The sequence below is a fragment of the Lampris incognitus genome, chromosome 1, assembly GCF_029633865.1.
Source record: "Lampris incognitus isolate fLamInc1 chromosome 1, fLamInc1.hap2, whole genome shotgun sequence".
Taxonomy (NCBI): Eukaryota; Metazoa; Chordata; class Actinopteri; order Lampriformes; family Lampridae; genus Lampris; species Lampris incognitus.
Genome location: NC_079211.1, coordinates 126,381,942 through 126,403,510, shown reverse-complemented (window position 1 = coordinate 126,403,510; position 21,569 = coordinate 126,381,942). Strand labels below are relative to the sequence as shown.

General features: G+C 39.9%; 11 non-coding genes across 11 annotated transcripts; all 11 read right to left on the bottom strand.

Moving 5' to 3' along the window:
- Positions 1–1,464: 1,464 nt before the first annotated feature.
- Positions 1,465–1,536, bottom strand: trnaq-cug (transfer RNA glutamine (anticodon CUG)). The gene has a single exon. It is a non-coding gene; the product is annotated as a tRNA-Gln (tRNA).
- A 1,012-nt stretch (positions 1,537–2,548) lies between these two features.
- Positions 2,549–2,620, bottom strand: trnaq-cug (transfer RNA glutamine (anticodon CUG)). The gene has a single exon. It is a non-coding gene; the product is annotated as a tRNA-Gln (tRNA).
- A 995-nt stretch (positions 2,621–3,615) lies between these two features.
- Positions 3,616–3,687, bottom strand: trnaq-cug (transfer RNA glutamine (anticodon CUG)). The gene has a single exon. It is a non-coding gene; the product is annotated as a tRNA-Gln (tRNA).
- A 461-nt stretch (positions 3,688–4,148) lies between these two features.
- Positions 4,149–4,220, bottom strand: trnaq-cug (transfer RNA glutamine (anticodon CUG)). The gene has a single exon. It is a non-coding gene; the product is annotated as a tRNA-Gln (tRNA).
- Positions 4,221–7,899: 3,679 nt separating this feature from the next.
- Positions 7,900–7,971, bottom strand: trnaq-cug (transfer RNA glutamine (anticodon CUG)). Its single transcript has one exon. It is a non-coding gene; the product is annotated as a tRNA-Gln (tRNA).
- Positions 7,972–9,517: 1,546 nt separating this feature from the next.
- Positions 9,518–9,589, bottom strand: trnaq-cug (transfer RNA glutamine (anticodon CUG)). The gene has a single exon. It is a non-coding gene; the product is annotated as a tRNA-Gln (tRNA).
- A 469-nt stretch (positions 9,590–10,058) lies between these two features.
- trnaq-cug (transfer RNA glutamine (anticodon CUG)) lies at positions 10,059–10,130 on the bottom strand. Its single transcript has one exon. It is a non-coding gene; the product is annotated as a tRNA-Gln (tRNA).
- Positions 10,131–15,916: 5,786 nt separating this feature from the next.
- trnaq-cug (transfer RNA glutamine (anticodon CUG)) lies at positions 15,917–15,988 on the bottom strand. The gene has a single exon. It is a non-coding gene; the product is annotated as a tRNA-Gln (tRNA).
- Positions 15,989–17,000: 1,012 nt separating this feature from the next.
- On the bottom strand, positions 17,001–17,072 carry trnaq-cug (transfer RNA glutamine (anticodon CUG)). Its single transcript has one exon. It is a non-coding gene; the product is annotated as a tRNA-Gln (tRNA).
- A 995-nt stretch (positions 17,073–18,067) lies between these two features.
- trnaq-cug (transfer RNA glutamine (anticodon CUG)) lies at positions 18,068–18,139 on the bottom strand. The gene has a single exon. It is a non-coding gene; the product is annotated as a tRNA-Gln (tRNA).
- A 461-nt stretch (positions 18,140–18,600) lies between these two features.
- On the bottom strand, positions 18,601–18,672 carry trnaq-cug (transfer RNA glutamine (anticodon CUG)). The gene has a single exon. It is a non-coding gene; the product is annotated as a tRNA-Gln (tRNA).
- Positions 18,673–21,569: the final 2,897 nt, after the last annotated feature.

The following is a 21,569-nucleotide window of genomic DNA, read 5'->3' as shown; positions in this document are numbered from 1 at the left end:
CATGCACAGCACAGCCCTCTTGTTCCCTCTTGTTATGTTCATCTGTTCCTCTTGTGTAGTTTTTGTACCCTTATCCTATTTTTACATTTCCATGCTTCACATGTGAATGAATATGAGTTTAACGGATTTTAATTGCACTCATACTCCGAATTATCATATTTTAAGATACTCTTCTCTTCAGGCAGTAACATACGTTATTTTTGATCAGAAATAATAGGGTTGTGCCAACACACGTATTACAAATTTGCTGAATATTTCCTTATTGCAACAACCCCAACTGTTCCCACGCTGTTGCTTCTTAGAGATGTTTCTCTGTATACCAGCTGCACAACATGGACACATCGGATAAGCGGAATTGCCTTCAGTGTTTATGGCAACATTATATTCAATAACTTGCAGGTCCCACCGAGATTTGAACTCGGATCGCTGGATTCAGAGTCCAGAGTGCTAACCATTACACCATGTGTTGACTAGTTGGGTTGGACTCGATCATCCATTTCCAAGTCTAGTTGTGGCTCAGACAGATGTGAGAGGTTCAAGAAAAGCACAGCCCTGTTGTTCTGTCCATTTGTCCCTCCTGTGTAGTTTTTGTACCCTTAACCCATTTTTACATTTCCATGCTTCACATGTGAATGAATATGAGTTTAACGGATTTTAATTGCACTCATACTCCGAATTATCATATTTTAAGATACTCTTCTCTTCAGGCAGTAACATACGTTATTTTTGATTAGAAATAATAGGGTTGTGCCAACACACGTATTACAAATTTGCTGAATATTTCCTTATTGCAACAACCCCAACTGCTGCTATGCTGTTGCTTTTCAGAGATGTTTCTCTGTATACCAGGTGGACAACATGAACACCTCCGATGACCAGAAATTACCTTGTGTTTATGGCAACATTATATTCAAAATGTGCAGGTCCCACCGAGTTTTGAACTCGGATCGCTGGATTCAGAGTCTAGAGTGCTAACCATTATACCACGGAACCATGTGTTGGCTAGTTGGGTGGGACTCGATCATCGATTTCCAAGTCTAGTTGTGGCTCAGACAGATGTGAGAGGTGCATGCACAGCACAGCCCTCTTGTTCCCTCTTGTTATGTTCATCTGTTCCTCTTGTGTAGTTTTTGTACCCTTATCCTATTTTTACATGTACATGCTTCACATGTGAATGAATATGAGTTTAACGGATTTTAATGGCACTCATACTCCGAATTAACATATTTTAGGATACTTTTCTATTTAGGTAGTAACATACGTTATTTTTGATCAGAAATCATAGGGATGTGCCAAGACACGTATTACAAATTAGCTGAATATTTCCTTATTGCAACAACCCCAACTGTTCCCACGCTGTTGCTTCTTAGAGATGTTTCTCTGTATACCAGCTGGACAACATGGACACATCGGATAAGCGGAATTGCCTTCAGTGTTTACGGCAACATTGTATTCAAAACTTGCAGGTCCCATCGAGATTTGAACTCGGATCACTGGATTCAGAGTCCAGAGTGCTAACCATTATACCATGGAACCACATGTTAGCTAGTTGGGTGGGACTCGATCATCCATTTCCAAGTCTAGTTGTGGCTCAGACAGATGTGAGAGGTTCATGCACAGCGCAGCCCTCTTGTTCCCTCTTGTTATGGCCATCTGTTCCTGCTGTGTAGTTTTTGTACCCTTATCCCATTTTTATATTTCCATGCTTCACATGTGAATGAATATGAGTTTAACGGATTTTAATTGCACTCATACTCCGAATTATCATATTTTAAGATACTCTTCTCTTCAGGCAGTAACATACGTTATTTTTGATCAGAAATAATAGGGTTGTGCCAACACACGTATTACAAATTTGCTGAATATTTCCTTATTGTAACAACCCCAACTAATACCACGCTGTTGCTTCTTAGAAATGTTTCTCTGTATACCAGCTGGACAACATGGACACATCGGATAAGCGGAATTGCCTTCAGTGTTTACGGCAACATTGTATTCAAAACTTGCAGGTCCCACAGTGATTTGAACTCAGATCTCTGGATTCAGAGTCCAGAGTGCTAACCATTACACCATGGAACCAAGTGTTAACCGGCTGGATGGGACTCGATTATCCATTTCCAAGTCTAGTTGTAGCTCAGACAGATGTGAGAGGTTCAAGAAGTTCAAGAAAAGCACAGCCCTCTTGTTCCGTCCATTTGTCCCTCCTGTGTAGTTTTTGTACCCTTAACCCATTTTTACATTCCCAAGCTTCACATGTGAATGAATATGAGTTTAACGGATTTTAATTGCACTCATACTGCGAATTAACATATTTTAGGACACTTTTCCATTTAGGTAGTCACATACGTTATTTTTGATCAGAAATCATATGGATGTGCCAAAACACACATTACAAATTTGCTGAATATTTCTTTATTGCAACAACCCCAACTGCTGCTATGCTGTTGCTTTTCAGAGATGTTTCTCTGTATACCAGGTGGACAACATGAACACCTCCGATGACCAGAAATTACCTTGTGTTTATGGCAACATTATATTCAAAACTTGCAGGTCCCACCGAGATTTGAACTCGGATCGCTGGATTCAGAGTCCAAAGTGCTAACCATTAGACCATGGAACCATGTGTTAGCTTGTTCTCGATCATCCATTTCCAAGTCTAGTTGTGGCTCAGACAGATGTGAGAGGTTCATTCACAGCGCAGCCCTCTTGTTCCCTCTTGTTATATCCATCTGTTCCTGCTGTGTAGTTTTTGTACCCTTATCCCATTTTTATATTTCCATGCTTCACATGTGAATGAATATGAGTTTAACGGATTTTAATTGCACTCATACTCCGAATTATCATATTTTAAGATACTCTTCTCTTCAGGCAGTAACATACGTTATTTTTGATCAGAAATAATAGGGTTGTGCCAACACACGTATTACAAATTTGCTGAATATTTCCTTATTGTAACAACCCCAACTAATACCACGCTGTTGCTTCTTAGAAATGTTTCTCTGTATACCAACTGGACACCTGCGATAATTGGAAATTACCTTGTGTTTATGGCAACATTATATTCAAAATTTTCAGGTCCCACCAAGTTTAGAACTCGGATCGCTGGATTCAGAGTGCAGAGTGCTAACCATTATACCATGGAACCACATGTTAGCTAGTTGGGTGGGACTCGATCATCCATTTCCAAGTCTAGTTGTGGCTCAGACAGATGTGAGAGGTGCATGCACAGCACAGCCCTCTTGTTCCCTCTTGTTATGTTAATCTGTTCCTCTTGTGTAGTTTTTGTACCCTTATCCTATTTTTACATTTCCATGCTTCACATGTGAATGAATATGAGTTTAACGGATTTTAATTGCCCTCATTCTCCGAATTATCATATTTTAAGATACTCTTCTCTTCAGGCAGTAACATACGTTATTTTTGATCAGAAATAATAGGGTTGTGCCAAGACACGTATTACAAATTAGCTGAATATTTCCTTATTGCAACAACCCCAACTGCTGCTATGCTGTTGCTTTTCAGAGATGTTTCTCTGTATACCAGGTGGACAACATGAACACCTCCGATGACCAGAAATTACCTTGTGTTTATGGCAACATTATATTCAAAACTTGCAGGTCCCATCGAGATTTGAACTCGGATCACTGGATTCAGAGTCCAGAGTGCTAACCATTATACCATGGAACCACATGGTAGTTGTTTGGGTGGGACTCGATCATCCATTTCCAAGTCTAGTTGTGGCTCAGACAGATGTGAGAGGTTCATGCACAGCGCAGCCCTCTTGTTCCCTCTTGTTATGTCCATCTGTTCCTGCTGTGTAGTTTCTGTACCCTTATCCCATTTTTATATTTCCATGCTTCACATGTGAATGAATATGAGTTTAACGGATTTTAATTGCACTCTTACTCCGAATTATCATATTTTAAGATACTCATCTCTTCAGGCAGTAACATACGTTATTTTTGATCAGAAATAATAGGGTTGTGCCAACACACGTATTACAAATTTGCTGAATATTTCCTTATTGTAACAACCCCAACTAATACCACGCTGTTGCTTCTTAGAAATGTTTCTCTGTATACCAACTGGACACCTGCGATAATTGGAAATTACCTTGTGTTTATGGCAACATTATATTCAAAATGTGCAGGTCCCACCGAGTATTGAACTCGGAACGCTGGATTCAGAGTCCAGAGTGCTAACCATTATACCATGGAACCATGTGTTGGCTAGTTGGGTGGGACTCGATCATCCATTTCCAAGTCTAGTTGTGGCTCAGACAGATGTGAGAGGTTCATGCACAGCGCAGCCCTCTTGTTCCCTCTTGTTATGTCCCGCCGTTCCTGCTGTGTAGTTTTTGAAACCTTATCCCATTTTTATATTTCCATGCTTCACATGTGAATGAATATGAGTTTAACGGATTTTAATTGCACTCATACTCCGAATTATCGTATTTTAAGATACTCTTCTCTTCAGGAAGTAACATACGTTATTTTTGATCAGAAATAATAGGGTTGTGCCAACACACGTATTACAAATTTGCTGAATATTTCCTTATTGTAACAACCCCAACTAATACCACGCTGTTGCTTCTTAGAAATGTTTCTCTGTATACCAACTGGACACCTGCGATAATTGGAAATTACCTTGTGTTTATGGCAACATTATATTCAAAATTTGCAGGTCCCACCGAGTTTTGAAGTCGGAACGCTGCATTCAGAGTCCAGAGTGCTAACCATTATACCATGGAACCATTTGTTGGCTATTTGGGTGGGACTCGATCATCCATTTCCAAGCCTAGTTGTGGCTCAGACAGATGTGAGAGGTGCATGCACAGCACAGCCCTCTTGTTCCCTCTTGTTATGTTCATCTGTTCCTCTTGTGTAGTTTTTGTACCCTTATCCTATTTTTACATGTACATGCTTCACATGTGAACGAATATGAGTTTAACGGATTTTAATTGCCCTCATTCTCCGAATTATCATATTTTAGGATACTTTACTCTTTAGGTAGTAACATACGTTGTTTTTGATCAGAAATCATAGGGATGTGCCCAGACACGTATTACAAATTAGCTGAATATTTCCTTATTGCAACAACCCCAACTGTTCCCACGCTGTTGCTTCTTAGAGATGTTTCTCTGTATACCAGCTGCACAACATGGACACATCGGATAAGCGGAATTGCCTTCAGTGTTTATGGCAACATTATATTCAAAACTTGCAGGTCCCACCGAGATTTGAACTCGGATCGCTGGATTCAGAGTCCAGAGTGCTAACCATTACACCATGTGTTGACTAGTTGGGTGGGACTCGATCATCCATTTCCAAGTCTAGTTGTGGCTCAGACAGATGTGAGAGGTTCAAGAAAAGCACAGCCCTCTTGTTCTGTCCATTTGTCCCTCCTGTGTAGTTTTTGTACCCTTAACCCATTTTTACATTTCCATGCTTCACATGTGAATGAATATGAGTTTAACGGATTTTAATTGCACTCATACTCCGAATTATCATATTTTAAGATACTCTTCTCTTCAGGCAGTAACATATGTTATTTTTGATCAGAAATAATAGGGTTGTGCCAACACACGTATTACAAATTTGCTGAATATTTCCTTATTGTAACAACCCCAACTAATACCACGCTGTTGCTTCTTAGAAATGTTTCTCTGTATACCAACTGGACACCTGCGATAATTGGAAATTACCTTGTGTTTATGGCAACATTATATTCAAAATTTGCAGGTCCCACCGAGTTTTGAACTCGGATCGCTGGATTCAGAGTCCAGAGTGCTAATCATTATACCATGGAACCACATGTTAGCTAGTTGGGTGGGACTCGATCATCCATTTCCAAGTCTAGTTGTGGCTCAGACAGATGTGAGAGGTGCATGCACAGCACAGCCCTCTTGTTCCCTCTTGTTATGTTCATCTGTTCCTCTTGTGTAGTTTTTGTACCCTTATCCTATTTTTACATGTACATGCTTCACATGTGAATGAATATGAGTTTAACGGATTTTAATTGCACTCATACTCCAAATTAACACATTTTAGGATACTTTTCTATTTAGGTAGTAACATACGTTATTTTTGATCAGAAATCATAGGGATGTGCCAAGACACGTATTACAAATTAGCTGAATATTTCCTTATTGCAACAACCCCAGCTGTTACCACGGTGTTGCTTCTTAGAGATGTTTCTCTGTATACCAGCTGCACAACATGGACACATCGGATAAGCGCAATTGCCTTCAGTGTTTATGGCAACATTATATTCAAAACTTGCAGGTCCCATCGAGATTTGAACTCGGATCGCTGGATTGAGAGTCCAGAGTGCTAACCATTATACCATGGAACCACATCTTAGCTAGTTGGGTGGGACTCGATCATCCATTTCCAAGTCTAGTTGTGGCTCAGACAGATGTGAGAGGTTCATGCACAGCGCAGCCCTCTTGTTCCCTCTTGTTATGTCCATCTGTTCCTGCTGTGTAGTTTTTGTACCCTTATCCCATTTTCATATTTCCATGCTTCACATGTGAATGAATATGAGTTTAACGGATTTTAATTGCCCTCATTCTCCGAATTATCATATTTTAAGATACTCTTCTCTTCAGGCAGTAACATACGTTATTTTTGATCAGAAATAATAGGGTTGTGCCAACACACGTATTACAAATTTGCTGAATATTTCCTTATTGTAACAACCCCAACTAATACCACGCTGTTGCTTCTTAGAAATGTTTCTCTGTATACCAACTGGACACCTGCGATAATTGGAAATTACCTTGTGTTTATGGCAACATTATATTCAAAATTTGCAGGTCCCACCAAGTTTTGAACTCGGATCGCTGGATTCAGAGTCCAGAGTGCTAACCATTATACCATGGAACCACATGTTAGCTAGTTGGGTGGGACTCGATCATCCATTTCCAAGTCTAGTTGTGGCTCAGACAGATGTGAGAGGTTCATGCACAGCGCAGCCCTCTTGTTCCCTCTTGTTATGTCCATCTGTTCCTGCTGTGTAGTTTTTGTACCCTTAACCCATTTTTACATTTCCATGCTTCACATGTGAATGAATATGAGTTTAACGGATTTTAATTGCACTCATACTCCGAATTATCATATTTTAAGATACTCTTCTCTTCAGGCAGTAACATACGTTATTTTTGATCAGAAATAATAGGGATGTGCCAAGACACGTATTACAAATTAGCTGAATATTTCCTTATTGCAACAACCCCAGCTGTTACCACGGTGTTGCTTCTTAGAGATGTTTCTCTGTATACCAGCTGCACAACATGGACACATCGGATAAGCGCAACTGCCTTCAGTGTTTATGGCAACATTATATTCAAAACTTGCAGGTCCCACAGTGATTTGAACTCAGATCTCTAGATTCAGAGTCCAGAGTGCTAACCATTACACCATGGAACCAAGTGTTAACCGGCTGGATGGGACTCGATTATCCATTTCCAAGTCTAGTTGTAGCTCAGACAGATGTGAGAGGTTCAAGAAGTTCAAGAAAAGCACAGCCCTCTTGTTCTGTCCATTTGTCCCTCCTGTGTAGTTTTTGTACCCTTGACCCATTTTTACATTCCCATGCTTCACATGTGAATGAATATGAGTTTAACGGATTTTAATTGCACTCATACTGCGAATTAACATATTTTAGGACACTTTTCCATTTAGGTAGTCACATACGTTATTTTTGATCAGAAATCATATGGATGTGCCAAAACACACATTACAAATTTGCTGAATATTTCCTTATTGCAACAACCCCAACTGCTGCTATGCTGTTGCTTTTCAGAGATGTTTCTCTGTATACCGGGTGGACAACATGAACACCTCCGATGACCAGAAATTACCTTGTGTTTATGGCAACATTATATTCAAAACTTGCAGGTCCCACCGAGATTTGAACTCGGATCGCTGGATTCAGAGTCCAAAGTGCTAACCATTACACCATGGAACCATGTGTTGGCTCATTGGGTGGGACTCGATCATCGATTTCCAAGTCCAGTTGTGGCTCAGACAGATGTGAGAGGTTCATGCACAGCACAGCCCTCTTGTTCCCTCTTGTTATGTCCATCTGTTCCTGCTGTGTAGTTTTTGTACCCTTATCCTATTTTTACATGTACATGCTTCACATGTGAATGAATATGAGTTTAACGGATTTTAATTGCACTCATACTCCAAATTAACACATTTTAGGATACTTTACTATTTAGGTAGTAACATACGTTATTTTTGATCAGAAATCATAGGGATGTGCCAAGACACGTATTACAAATTAGCTGAATATTTCCTTATTGCAACAACCCCAGCTGTTACCACGGTGTTGCTTCTTAGAGATGTTTCTCTGTATACCAGCTGCACAACATGGACACATCGGATAAGCGCAATTGCCTTCAGTGTTTATGGCAACATTATATTCAAAACTTGCAGGTCCCATCGAGATTTGAACTCGGATCGCTGGATTCAGAGTCCAGAGTGCTAACCATTATACCATGGAACCACATCTTAGCTAGTTGGGTGGGACTATATCATCCATTTCCAAGTCTAGTTGTGGCTCAGACAGATGTGAGAGGTTCATGCACAGCGCAGCCCTCTTGTTCCCTCTTGTTATGTCCATCTGTTCCTGCTGTGTAGTTTTTGTACCCTTATCCCATTTTTATATTTCCATGCTTCACATATGAATGAATATGAGTTTAACGGATTTTAATTGCACTCATACTCCGAATTATCATATTTTAAGATACTCTTCTCTTCAGGCAGTAACATACGTTATTTTTGATCAGAAATAATAGGGTTGTGCCAACACACGTATTACAAATTTGCTGAATATTTCCTTACTGTAACAACCCCAACTAATACCACGCTGTTGCTTCTTAGAAATGTTTCTCTGTATACCAACTGGACACCTGCGATAATTGGAAATTACCTTGTGTTTATGGCAACATTATATTCAAAATTTGCAGGTCCCACCGAGTTCTGAACTCGGAAGGCTGGATTCAGAGTCCAGAGTGCTAACCATTATACCATGGAACCATTTGTTGGCTGTTTGGGTGGGACTCGATCATCCATTTCCAAGTCTAGTTGTGGCTCAGACAGATGTGAGAGGTGCATGCACAGCACAGCCCTCTTGTTCCCTCTTGTTATGTTCATCTGTTCCTCTTGTGTAGTTTTTGTACCCTTATCCTATTTTTACATGTACATGCTTCACATGTGAATGAATATGAGTTAACGGATTTTAATTGCACTCATACTCCAAATTAACACATTTTAGGATACTTTTCTATTTAGGTAGTAACATACGTTATTTTTGATCAGAAATAATAGGGATGTGCCAAGACACGTATTACAAATTAGCTGAATATTTCCTTATTGCAACAACCCCAGCTGTTACCACGGTGTTGCTTCTTAGAGATGTTTCTCTGTATACCAGCTGCACAACATGGACACATCGGATAAGCGCAACTGCCTTCAGTGTTTATGGCAACATTATATTCAAAACTTGCAGGTCCCATCGAGATTTGAACTCGGATCGCTGGATTCAGAGTCCAGAGTGCTAACCATTACACCATGGAACCAAGTGTTAACCGGCTGGATGGGACTCGATTATCCATTTCCAAGTCTAGTTGTAGCTCAGACAGATGTGAGAGGTTCAAGAAGTTCAAGAAAAGCACAGCCCTCTTGTTCTGTCCATTTGTCCCTCCTGTGTAGTTTTTGTACCCTTGACCCATTTTTACATTCCCATGCTTCACATGTGAATGAATATGAGTTTAACGGATTTTAATTGCACTCATACTGCGAATTAACATATTTTAGGACACTTTTCCATTTAGGTAGTCACATACGTTATTTTTGATCAGAAATCATATGGATGTGCCAAAACACACATTACAAATTTGCTGAATATTTCCTTATTGCAACAACCCCAACTGCTGCTATGCTGTTGCTTTTCAGAGATGTTTCTCTGTATACCGGGTGGACAACATGAACACCTCCGATGACCAGAAATTACCTTGTGTTTATGGCAACATTATATTCAAAACTTGCAGGTCCCACCGAGATTTGAACTCGGATCGCTGGATTCAGAGTCCAAAGTGCTAACCATTACACCATGGAACCATGTGTTGGCTCATTGGGTGGGACTCGATCATCGATTTCCAAGTCCAGTTGTGGCTCAGACAGATGTGAGAGGTTCATGCACAGCACAGCCCTCTTGTTCCCTCTTGTTATGTCCATCTGTTCCTGCTGTGTAGTTTTTGTACCCTTATCCTATTTTTACATGTACATGCTTCACATGTGAATGAATATGAGTTTAACGGATTTTAATTGCACTCATACTCCAAATTAACACATTTTAGGATACTTTACTATTTAGGTAGTAACATACGTTATTTTTGATCAGAAATCATAGGGATGTGCCAAGACACGTATTACAAATTAGCTGAATATTTCCTTATTGCAACAACCCCAGCTGTTACCACGGTGTTGCTTCTTAGAGATGTTTCTCTGTATACCAGCTGCACAACATGGACACATCGGATAAGCGCAATTGCCTTCAGTGTTTATGGCAACATTATATTCAAAACTTGCAGGTCCCATCGAGATTTGAACTCGGATCGCTGGATTCAGAGTCCAGAGTGCTAACCATTATACCATGGAACCACATCTTAGCTAGTTGGGTGGGACTATATCATCCATTTCCAAGTCTAGTTGTGGCTCAGACAGATGTGAGAGGTTCATGCACAGCGCAGCCCTCTTGTTCCCTCTTGTTATGTCCATCTGTTCCTGCTGTGTAGTTTTTGTACCCTTATCCCATTTTTATATTTCCATGCTTCACATATGAATGAATATGAGTTTAACGGATTTTAATTGCACTCATACTCCGAATTATCATATTTTAAGATACTCTTCTCTTCAGGCAGTAACATACGTTATTTTTGATCAGAAATAATAGGGTTGTGCCAACACACGTATTACAAATTTGCTGAATATTTCCTTATTGTAACAACCCCAACTAATACCACGCTGTTGCTTCTTAGAAATGTTTCTCTGTATACCAACTGGACACCTGCGATAATTGGAAATTACCTTGTGTTTATGGCAACATTATATTCAAAATTTGCAGGTCCCACCGAGTTCTGAACTCGGAAGGCTGGATTCAGAGTCCAGAGTGCTAACCATTATACCATGGAACCATTTGTTGGCTGTTTGGGTGGGACTCGATCATCCATTTCCAAGTCTAGTTGTGGCTCAGACAGATGTGAGAGGTTCATGCACAGCGCAGCCCTCTTGTTCCCTCTTGTTATGTCCATCTGTTCCTGCTTTGTAGTTTTTGTACCCTTATCCCATTTTTATATTTCCATGCTTCACATATGAATGAATATGAGTTTAACGGATTTTAATTGCACTCATACTCCGAATTATCATATTTTAAGATACTCTTCTCTTCAGGCAGTAACATACGTTATTTTTGATCAGAAATAATAGGGTTGTGCCAACACACGTATTACAAATTTGCTGAATATTTCCTTATTGTAACAACCCCAACTAATACCACGCTGTTGCTTCTTAGAAATGTTTCTCTGTATACCAACTGGACACCTGCGATAATTGGAAATTACCTTGTGTTTATGGCAACATTATATTCAAAATTTGCAGGTCCCACCGAGTTCTGAACTCGGAACGCTGGATTCAGAGTCCAGAGTGCTAACCATTATACCCTGGAACCATTTGTTGGCTGTTTGGGTGGGACTCGATCATCCATTTCCAAGTCTAGTTGTGGCTCAGACAGATGTGAGAGGTGCATGCACAGCACAGCCCTCTTGTTCTGTCCATTTGTCCCTCCTGTGTAGTTTTTGTACCCTTAACCCATTTTTACATTTCCATGCTTCACATGTGAATGAATATGAGTTTAACGGATTTTAATTGCACTCATACTCCGAATTATCATATTTTAAGATACTCTTCTCTTCAGGCAGTAACATACGTTATTTTTGATCAGAAATAATGGGGTTGTGCCAACACACGTATTACAAATTTGCTGAATATTTCCTTATTTTAACAACCCCAACTAATACCACGCTGTTGCTTCTTAGAAATGTTTCTCTGTATACCAACTGGACACCTGCGATGACCAGAAATTACCTTGTGTTTATGGCAACATTATATTCAAAATTTGCAGGTCCCACCAAGTTTTGAACTCGGATCGCTGGATTCAGAGTCCAGAGTGCTAACCATTATACCATGGAACCACATGTTAGCTAGTTGGGTGGGACTCGATCATCCATTTCCAAGTCTAGTTGTGGCTCAGACAGATGTGAGAGGTGCATGCACAGCACAGCCCTCTTGTTCCCTCTTGTTATGTTAATCTGTTCCTCTTGTGTAGTTTTTGTACCCTTATCCTATTTTTACATGTACATGCTTCACATGTGAATGAATATGAGTTAACGGATTTTAATTGCACTCATACTCCAAATTAACACATTTTAGGATACTTTTCTATTTAGGTAGTAACTTACGTTATTTTTGATCAGAAATCATAGGGATGTGCCAAGACACGTATTACAAATTAGCTGAATATTTCCTTATTGCAACAACCCCAACTGTTCCCACGCTGTTGCTTCTTAGAGATGTTTCTCTGTATACCAGCTGCACAACATGGACACATCGGATAAGCGGAATTGCCTTCAGTGTTTATGGCAACATTATATTCAAAAGTTGCAAGTCCCACCGAGATTTGAACTCGGATCGGTGGATTCAAAGTCCAGAGTGCTAACCATTACACCATGTGTTGACTAGTTGGGTGGGACTCGATCATCCATTTCCAAGTCTAGTTGTGGCTCAGACAGATGTGAGAGGTTCAAGAAAAGCACAGCCCTGTTGTTCTGTCCATTTGTCCCTCCTGTGTAGTTTTTGTACCCTTAACCCATTTTTACATTTCCATGCTTCACATGTGAATGAATATGAGTTTAACGGATTTTAATTGCACTCATACTCCGAATTATCATATTTTAAGATACTCTTCTCTTCAGGCAGTAACATACGTTATTTTTGATCAGAAATAATAGGGTTGTGCCAACACACGTATTACAAATTTGCTGAATATTTCCTTATTGTAACAACCCCAACTAATACCACGCTGTTGCTTCTTAGAAATGTTTCTCTGTATACCAACTGGACACCTGCGATAATTGGAAATTACCTTGTGTTTATGGCAACATTATATTCAAAATTTGCAGTTCCCACCGAGTTTTGAACTCGGATCGCTGGATTCAGAGTCCAGAGTGCTAATCATAATACCATGGAACCACATGTTAGCTAGTTGGGTGGGACTCGATCATCCATTTCCAAGTCTAGTTGTGGCTCAGACAGATGTGAGAGGTGCATGCACAGCACAGCCCTCTTGTTCCCTCTTGTTATGTTCATCTGTTCCTCTTTTGTAGTTTTTGTACCCTTATCCTATTTTTACATGTACATGCTTCACATGTGAATGAATATGAGTTTAACGGATTTTAATTGCACTCATACTCCAAATTAACACATTTTAGGATACTTTTCTATTTAGGTAGTAACATACGTTATTTTTGATCAGAAAATATAGGGATGTGCCAAGACACGTATTACAAATTAGCTGAATATTTCCTTATTGCAACAACCCCAGCTGTTACCACGGTGTTGCTTCTTAGAGATGTTTCTCTGTATACCACCTGCACAACATGGACACATCGGATAAGCGGAATTGCCTTCAGTGTTTATGGCAACATTATATTCAAAACTTGCAGGTCCCACCGAGATTTGAACTCGGGTCGCTGGATTCAGAGTCCAGAGTGCTAACCATTACACCATGTGTTGACTAGTTGGGTGGGACTCGATCATCCATTTCCAAGTCTAGTTGTGGCTCAGACAGATGTGAGAGGTTCAAGAAAAGCACAGCCCTGTTGTTCTGTCCATTTGTCCCTCCTGTGTAGTTTTTGTACCCTTAACCCATTTTTACATTTCCATGCTTCACATGTGAATGAATATGAGTTTAACGGATTTTAATTGCACTCATACTCCGAATTATCATATTTTAAGATACTCTTCTCTTCAGGCAGTAACATACGTTATTTTTGATCAGAAATAATAGGGTTGTGCCAACACACGTATTACAAATTTGCTGAATATTTCCTTATTGTAACAACCCCAACTAATACCACGCTGTTGCTTCTTAGAAATGTTTCTCTGTATACCAACTGGACACCTGCGATAATTGGAAATTACCTTGTGTTTATGGCAACATTATATTCAAAATTTGCAGGTCCCACCGAGTTTTGAACTCGGAACGTTGGATTCAGAGTTCAGAGTGCTAACCATTATACCATGGAACCATGTGTTGGCTAGTTGGGTGGGACTCGATCATCCATTTCCAAGTCTAGTTGTGGCTCAGACAGATGTGAGAGGTGCATGCACAGCACAGCCCTCTTGTTCCCTCTTGTTATGTTCATCTGTTCCTCTTGTGTAGTTTTTGTACCCTTATCCTATTTTTACATTTCCATGCTTCACATGTGAATGAATATGAGTTTAACGGATTTTAATTGCACTCATACTCCGAATTATCATATTTTAAGATACTCTTCTCTTCAGGCAGTAACATACGTTATTTTTGATCAGAAATAATAGGGTTGTGCCAACACACGTATTACAAATTTGCTGAATATTTCCTTATTGCAACAACCCCAACTGTTCCCACGCTGTTGCTTCTTAGAGATGTTTCTCTGTATACCAGCTGCACAACATGGACACATCGGATAAGCGGAATTGCCTTCAGTGTTTATGGCAACATTATATTCAATAACTTGCAGGTCCCACCGAGATTTGAACTCGGATCGCTGGATTCAGAGTCCAGAGTGCTAACCATTACACCATGTGTTGACTAGTTGGGTTGGACTCGATCATCCATTTCCAAGTCTAGTTGTGGCTCAGACAGATGTGAGAGGTTCAAGAAAAGCACAGCCCTGTTGTTCTGTCCATTTGTCCCTCCTGTGTAGTTTTTGTACCCTTAACCCATTTTTACATTTCCATGCTTCACATGTGAATGAATATGAGTTTAACGGATTTTAATTGCACTCATACTCCGAATTATCATATTTTAAGATACTCTTCTCTTCAGGCAGTAACATACGTTATTTTTGATTAGAAATAATAGGGTTGTGCCAACACACGTATTACAAATTTGCTGAATATTTCCTTATTGCAACAACCCCAACTGCTGCTATGCTGTTGCTTTTCAGAGATGTTTCTCTGTATACCAGGTGGACAACATGAACACCTCCGATGACCAGAAATTACCTTGTGTTTATGGCAACATTATATTCAAAATGTGCAGGTCCCACCGAGTTTTGAACTCGGATCGCTGGATTCAGAGTCTAGAGTGCTAACCATTATACCACGGAACCATGTGTTGGCTAGTTGGGTGGGACTCGATCATCGATTTCCAAGTCTAGTTGTGGCTCAGACAGATGTGAGAGGTGCATGCACAGCACAGCCCTCTTGTTCCCTCTTGTTATGTTCATCTGTTCCTCTTGTGTAGTTTTTGTACCCTTATCCTATTTTTACATGTACATGCTTCACATGTGAATGAATATGAGTTTAACGGATTTTAATGGCACTCATACTCCGAATTAACATATTTTAGGATACTTTTCTATTTAGGTAGTAACATACGTTATTTTTGATCAGAAATCATAGGGATGTGCCAAGACACGTATTACAAATTAGCTGAATATTTCCTTATTGCAACAACCCCAACTGTTCCCACGCTGTTGCTTCTTAGAGATGTTTCTCTGTATACCAGCTGGACAACATGGACACATCGGATAAGCGGAATTGCCTTCAGTGTTTACGGCAACATTGTATTCAAAACTTGCAGGTCCCATCGAGATTTGAACTCGGATCACTGGATTCAGAGTCCAGAGTGCTAACCATTATACCATGGAACCACATGTTAGCTAGTTGGGTGGGACTCGATCATCCATTTCCAAGTCTAGTTGTGGCTCAGACAGATGTGAGAGGTTCATGCACAGCGCAGCCCTCTTGTTCCCTCTTGTTATGGCCATCTGTTCCTGCTGTGTAGTTTTTGTACCCTTATCCCATTTTTATATTTCCATGCTTCACATGTGAATGAATATGAGTTTAACGGATTTTAATTGCACTCATACTCCGAATTATCATATTTTAAGATACTCTTCTCTTCAGGCAGTAACATACGTTATTTTTGATCAGAAATAATAGGGTTGTGCCAACACACGTATTACAAATTTGCTGAATATTTCCTTATTGTAACAACCCCAACTAATACCACGCTGTTGCTTCTTAGAAATGTTTCTCTGTATACCAGCTGGACAACATGGACACATCGGATAAGCGGAATTGCCTTCAGTGTTTACGGCAACATTGTATTCAAAACTTGCAGGTCCCACAGTGATTTGAACTCAGATCTCTGGATTCAGAGTCCAGAGTGCTAACCATTACACCATGGAACCAAGTGTTAACCGGCTGGATGGGACTCGATTATCCATTTCCAAGTCTAGTTGTAGCTCAGACAGATGTGAGAGGTTCAAGAAGTTCAAGAAAAGCACAGCCCTCTTGTTCCGTCCATTTGTCCCTCCTGTGTAGTTTTTGTACCCTTAACCCATTTTTACATTCCCAAGCTTCACATGTGAATGAATATGAGTTTAACGGATTTTAATTGCACTCATACTGCGAATTAACATATTTTAGGACACTTTTCCATTTAGGTAGTCACATACGTTATTTTTGATCAGAAATCATATGGATGTGCCAAAACACACATTACAAATTTGCTGAATATTTCTTTATTGCAACAACCCCAACTGCTGCTATGCTGTTGCTTTTCAGAGATGTTTCTCTGTATACCAGGTGGACAACATGAACACCTCCGATGACCAGAAATTACCTTGTGTTTATGGCAACATTATATTCAAAACTTGCAGGTCCCACCGAGATTTGAACTCGGATCGCTGGATTCAGAGTCCAAAGTGCTAACCATTAGACCATGGAACCATGTGTTAGCTTGTTCTCGATCATCCATTTCCAAGTCTAGTTGTGGCTCAGACAGATGTGAGAGGTTCATTCACAGCGCAGCCCTCTTGTTCCCTCTTGTTATATCCATCTGTTCCTGCTGTGTAGTTTTTGTACCCTTATCCCATTTTTATATTTCCATGCTTCACATGTGAATGAATATGAGTTTAACGGATTTTAATTGCACTCATACTCCGAATTATCATATTTTAAGATACTCTTCTCTTCAGGCAGTAACATACGTTATTTTTGATCAGAAATAATAGGGTTGTGCCAACACACGTATTACAAATTTGCTGAATATTTCCTTATTGTAACAACCCCAACTAATACCACGCTGTTGCTTCTTAGAAATGTTTCTCTGTATACCAACTGGACACCTGCGATAATTGGAAATTACCTTGTGTTTATGGCAACATTATATTCAAAATTTTCAGGTCCCACCAAGTTTAGAACTCGGATCGCTGGATTCAGAGTGCAGAGTGCTAACCATTATACCATGGAACCACATGTTAGCTAGTTGGGTGGGACTCGATCATCCATTTCCAAGTCTAGTTGTGGCTCAGACAGATGTGAGAGGTGCATGCACAGCACAGCCCTCTTGTTCCCTCTTGTTATGTTAATCTGTTCCTCTTGTGTAGTTTTTGTACCCTTATCCTATTTTTACATTTCCATGCTTCACATGTGAATGAATATGAGTTTAACGGATTTTAATTGCCCTCATTCTCCGAATTATCATATTTTAAGATACTCTTCTCTTCAGGCAGTAACATACGTTATTTTTGATCAGAAATAATAGGGTTGTGCCAAGACACGTATTACAAATTAGCTGAATATTTCCTTATTGCAACAACCCCAACTGCTGCTATGCTGTTGCTTTTCAGAGATGTTTCTCTGTATACCAGGTGGACAACATGAACACCTCCGATGACCAGAAATTACCTTGTGTTTATGGCAACATTATATTCAAAACTTGCAGGTCCCATCGAGATTTGAACTCGGATCACTGGATTCAGAGTCCAGAGTGCTAACCATTATACCATGGAACCACATGGTAGTTGTTTGGGTGGGACTCGATCATCCATTTCCAAGTCTAGTTGTGGCTCAGACAGATGTGAGAGGTTCATGCACAGCGCAGCCCTCTTGTTCCCTCTTGTTATGTCCATCTGTTCCTGCTGTGTAGTTTCTGTACCCTTATCCCATTTTTATATTTCCATGCTTCACATGTGAATGAATATGAGTTTAACGGATTTTAATTGCACTCTTACTCCGAATTATCATATTTTAAGATACTCATCTCTTCAGGCAGTAACATACGTTATTTTTGATCAGAAATAATAGGGTTGTGCCAACACACGTATTACAAATTTGCTGAATATTTCCTTATTGTAACAACCCCAACTAATACCACGCTGTTGCTTCTTAGAAATGTTTCTCTGTATACCAACTGGACACCTGCGATAATTGGAAATTACCTTGTGTTTATGGCAACATTATATTCAAAATGTGCAGGTCCCACCGAGTATTGAACTCGGAACGCTGGATTCAGAGTCCAGAGTGCTAACCATTATACCATGGAACCATGTGTTGGCTAGTTGGGTGGGACTCGATCATCCATTTCCAAGTCTAGTTGTGGCTCAGACAGATGTGAGAGGTTCATGCACAGCGCAGCCCTCTTGTTCCCTCTTGTTATGTCCCGCCGTTCCTGCTGTGTAGTTTTTGAAACCTTATCCCATTTTTATATTTCCATGCTTCACATGTGAATGAATATGAGTTTAACGGATTTTAATTGCACTCATACTCCGAATTATCGTATTTTAAGATACTCTTCTCTTCAGGAAGTAACATACGTTATTTTTGATCAGAAATAATAGGGTTGTGCCAACACACGTATTACAAATTTGCTGAATATTTCCTTATTGTAACAACCCCAACTAATACCACGCTGTTGCTTCTTAGAAATGTTTCTCTGTATACCAACTGGACACCTGCGATAATTGGAAATTACCTTGTGTTTATGGCAACATTATATTCAAAATTTGCAGGTCCCACCGAGTTTTGAAGTCGGAACGCTGCATTCAGAGTCCAGAGTGCTAACCATTATACCATGGAACCATTTGTTGGCTATTTGGGTGGGACTCGATCATCCATTTCCAAGCCTAGTTGTGGCTCAGACAGATGTGAGAGGTGCATGCACAGCACAGCCCTCTTGTTCCCTCTTGTTATGTTCATCTGTTCCTCTTGTGTAGTTTTTGTACCCTTATCCTATTTTTACATGTACATGCTTCACATGTGAACGAATATGAGTTTAACGGATTTTAATTGCCCTCATTCTCCGAATTATCATATTTTAGGATACTTTACTCTTTAGGTAGTAACATACGTTGTTTTTGATCAGAAATCATAGGGATGTGCCCAGACACGTATTACAAATTAGCTGAATATTTCCTTATTGCAACAACCCCAACTGTTCCCACGCTGTTGCTTCTTAGAGATGTTTCTCTGTATACCAGCTGCACAACATGGACACATCGGATAAGCGGAATTGCCTTCAGTGTTTATGGCAACATTATATTCAAAACTTGCAGGTCCCACCGAGATTTGAACTCGGATCGCTGGATTCAGAGTCCAGAGTGCTAACCATTACACCATGTGTTGACTAGTTGGGTGGGACTCGATCATCCATTTCCAAGTCTAGTTGTGGCTCAGACAGATGTGAGAGGTTCAAGAAAAGCACAGCCCTCTTGTTCTGTCCATTTGTCCCTCCTGTGTAGTTTTTGTACCCTTAACCCATTTTTACATTTCCATGCTTCACATGTGAATGAATATGAGTTTAACGGATTTTAATTGCACTCATACTCCGAATTATCATATTTTAAGATACTCTTCTCTTCAGGCAGTAACATATGTTATTTTTGATCAGAAATAATAGGGTTGTGCCAACACACGTATTACAAATTTGCTGAATATTTCCTTATTGTAACAACCCCAACTAATACCACGCTGTTGCTTCTTAGAAATGTTTCTCTGTATACCAACTGGACACCTGCGATAATTGGAAATTACCTTGTGTTTATGGCAACATTATATTCAAAATTTGCAGGTCCCACCGAGTTTTGAACTCGGATCGCTGGATTCAGAGTCCAGAGTGCTAATCATTATACCATGGAACCACATGTTAGCTAGTTGGGTGGGACTCGATCATCCATTTCCAAGTCTAGTTGTGGCTCAGACAGATGTGAGAGGTGCATGCACAGCACAGCCCTCTTGTTCCCTCTTGTTATGTTCATCTGTTCCTCTTGTGTAGTTTTTGTACCCTTATCCTATTTTTACATGTACATGCTTCACATGTGAATGAATATGAGTTTAACGGATTTTAATTGCACTCATACTCCAAATTAACACATTTTAGGATACTTTTCTATTTAGGTAGTAACATACGTTATTTTTGATCAGAAATCATAGGGATGTGCCAAGACACGTATTACAAATTAGCTGAATATTTCCTTATTGCAACAACCCCAGCTGTTACCACGGTGTTGCTTCTTAGAGATGTTTCTCTGTATACCAGCTGCACAACATGGACACATCGGATAAGCGCAATTGCCTTCAGTGTTTATGGCAACATTATATTCAAAACTTGCAGGTCCCATCGAGATTTGAACTCGGATCGCTGGATTGAGAGTCCAGAGTGCTAACCATTATACCATGGAACCACATCTTAGCTAGTTGGGTGGGACTCGATCATCCATTTCCAAGTCTAGTTGTGGCTCAGACAGATGTGAGAGGTTCATGCACAGCGCAGCCCTCTTGTTCCCTCTTGTTATGTCCATCTGTTCCTGCTGTGTAGTTTTTGTACCCTTATCCCATTTTCATATTTCCATGCTTCACATGTGAATGAATATGAGTTTAACGGATTTTAATTGCCCTCATTCTCCGAATTATCATATTTTAAGATACTCTTCTCTTCAGGCAGTAACATACGTTATTTTTGATCAGAAATAATAGGGTTGTGCCAACACACGTATTACAAATTTGCTGAATATTTCCTTATTGTAACAACCCCAACTAATACCACGCTGTTGCTTCTTAGAAATGTTTCTCTGTATACCAACTGGACACCTGCGATAATTGGAAATTACCTTGTGTTTATGGCAACATTATATTCAAAATTTGCAGGTCCCACCAAGTTTTGAACTCGGATCGCTGGATTCAGAGTCCAGAGTGCTAACCATTATACCATGGAACCACATGTTAGCTAGTTGGGTGGGACTCGATCATCCATTTCCAAGTCTAGTTGTGGCTCAGACAGATGTGAGAGGTTCATGCACAGCGCAGCCCTCTTGTTCCCTCTTGTTATGTCCATCTGTTCCTGCTGTGTAGTTTTTGTACCCTTAACCCATTTTTACATTTCCATGCTTCACATGTGAATGAATATGAGTTTAACGGATTTTAATTGCACTCATACTCCGAATTATC